Genomic DNA, 2,705 nt, shown 5'->3' on the forward strand with positions numbered 1-2,705 from the left:
GACTTCAACCAGGTCACGATCTTGCGGTCAGTGAGTTCGAGCCCCGCGTCAGGGTCTGGGCTGATGGCTCAGAGCCTGGAGCCTGTTTCCGATTCTGTGTCTCCCTCTCTCTCTGCCCCTCCCCCGTTCATGCTGTCTCTCTCTGTCCCAAAAAAAAAAAATAAATAAACGTTGAAAAAAAATTTTTTTTAAAAAAAAAAAGCATTTTGTTAGGAGACAGAGAATATTCTAAAAATAACACAGTGAGAAGTAAAGCAATTCATTAAACAAATACTTAGTGAGTACCTACTCTGTGCCAGGTGCTGGGAATACCTGCACAGGGTGCTGGGAATACCTGCTGGGAATACCTCTGTGCACAGATGGATGTTGGCTTTATCCCCTATCTAAGCCTGGGAATAAGGGGTGTGTGTGTGGGGGGGGGGGTTAGGGTAGAGCATAAGCAAACAATCACGCAAATACATGTGAAATTCCAACTGTGACAAGTACAGTGAAAAAGTGGTTCCTAAAGCCAGTTGATAATAGTGTGATTTAATCTAGGCAGACGGGCCTGTGATAGGCTCCGCCCCCCCCCCCCCAGCCCCACCCCCTACCCGAGGAAACTTATCTGGAGCCAATATCTAAAAGATAATGGGGTAGACTGTAAAATTGTCCTCATTATTTCTATGCCTTTAATTTGACTTTGCAACTCCTCCCCTCAGGAGGATCTGTTCATGACTCTTCATCTGGGCTGACCTTGTGATTTACCTTAGCCAATAGAATGTGGAAGAAATAATGTGGGGCCAGTTCTGAACTTAGGCCTGAAGAGGCTTCGTGCATGACCGTTCACCTTCTGAGGACCCTGACAGGGCTGTATGAATAAGCTGGGCTAAACTGTTGGATGATAAGAGACACGTGGGGCCCAGTCGCCCCTGACCCCATAACTACCAACCAGCTAACTGCCAGACATGTGAGTGAGGCCATCCAAGACCAGCCAGGCCCCAGCTGACCTGTTAAGCAAGCACAGAGCCACGAACAAGCCAGCGGAGATCAGCCAAGCCTGGCCCAGAGCAGCTGAACTATCCAGCTGACTCAGCTCTCCGGGCCATAATCGGTGTTTGTTGTTTTAAGAGACGGAGTTTTGACATATTTATTAGCTGTCGCAGCTAACTGATACAGACGAGCAGGGATTAACTAGGCAAAGGACTTTATAGAGGACAGCATGTACAAACCCTGTGTGAGGAAGGAGCATGGCAGCTTCCCAAGACCGCAGGAAGACCCGTGTGGATGGGTCCTAATGAGTGTGGGGGGCACGATGTGAGCTGGGTCTGCATGAGGAGCGGCAAGGCCATGTAGAGTCTGGTCGACGATGGTAAAGAGTTGAGTCTTGATTCTAAGAGCAACGGCATTCCACCCAGAGGTTTTAAGCAGGAAGGATGCGCAACCAGAGTTGGGTTTTGAAATCTGTCTGAAGTTTGAAGAACGGTTTCAGGGGGGCCAGAGTAGAAACAGGAGAGTGTTGCAGTAGTCACATAAGAGACTACAACAGTGCACAGTAGAGCGGTGACGGTGACAGGGCCACCACCTTGCCCGGCTCCAGGAGGCTCCTCTGTTTACTCTGTGGTATACAAGAATGATTTATCCCTGGATTTGTGCAGCGCATCCCTTGAAACCTGGGAGTGGAGATCATTGGACGGACTCAAGAGAGTTTGGAAGATGACAGGTGTCAGTGGTTGATAGGCTATAGCAAACGGAAGTTTCTAGGGCCATATCAAGGGTGACTGCTAGGTTCTTTTCTTGGTGGATGATACCAATCACTGAGCTAGAGAACAATGAAAGGAGATCACATTTGGAGAGAATGATCATAAGTTTGGATTTAGACATGTTGACTTGAAATGCCTGTGACATTCCCGAGAAGACATCCAAGTAGGCAGATGGGTACATGGGGCTGGAGCTCAAGTAAAAGGTCAGTTTGGAAACATATTTTTGAGTCATTTGTGTATATGGTATCCAGAGGCTGGAAAGACATATCTTCAAGAGATGATCTCAGCAGGTTTTAGGTTACTTGTTCAAAATTCCTAATGCTTTCAGAAATGGTCCCTGAGATCTTGGGACTTCGGTTTCCAGAAATTATTTCTCAATGTGATGCTCATGCATCATCTCTTCTTTCTGACCAATAGGGTTACTATTTTCCTTTACCTATTATTTAATCCCAAAGAAACAATTAAAATGGGTTTCGTTTTTTTTAAACAACTTTCTTTTCTTTTTTAAACAACTTTCTTTTCTTTTTTAATTTTGAGAGAGAGAGCGAATGCACGAGAGCAGGGGAGAGGGAGAGAGAGGCGGGGGGGTGGGGGGGGGGTGGGGAGAATCGTAAGCAGTCTCCACGCTCAGCGCAGAGCCTGATGAAGGGCTCAGTCCCACAAGCCGGGGATCAGGACCTGAGCCAAAATCAAGAGTCAGACACTCAACCGACTGCACTACCCAGGTGCCCAGGTGCTGTGTTTTGAAACCACTGGACTGAATGCCATTTGTCTAAATGGAAGTCTGAGGTTCACCAAAACTATCGCTTTTGTGCTTTCTCCCCGCTTTACAAACTCAGGATTATTTCTTCTTCGGCTTATATCTCCAATGCAGTGCATAACAGACTCTAACAATTGCACGTCTCTTGAATAGATCTTGTTCCCTCATCATATGCTTGTTGGTCTATTTCTTGTGTCCTCATTTGC

This window comes from Felis catus, chromosome B4, assembly GCF_018350175.1.
Source record: "Felis catus isolate Fca126 chromosome B4, F.catus_Fca126_mat1.0, whole genome shotgun sequence".
Classification (NCBI taxonomy): domain Eukaryota; kingdom Metazoa; phylum Chordata; class Mammalia; order Carnivora; family Felidae; genus Felis; species Felis catus.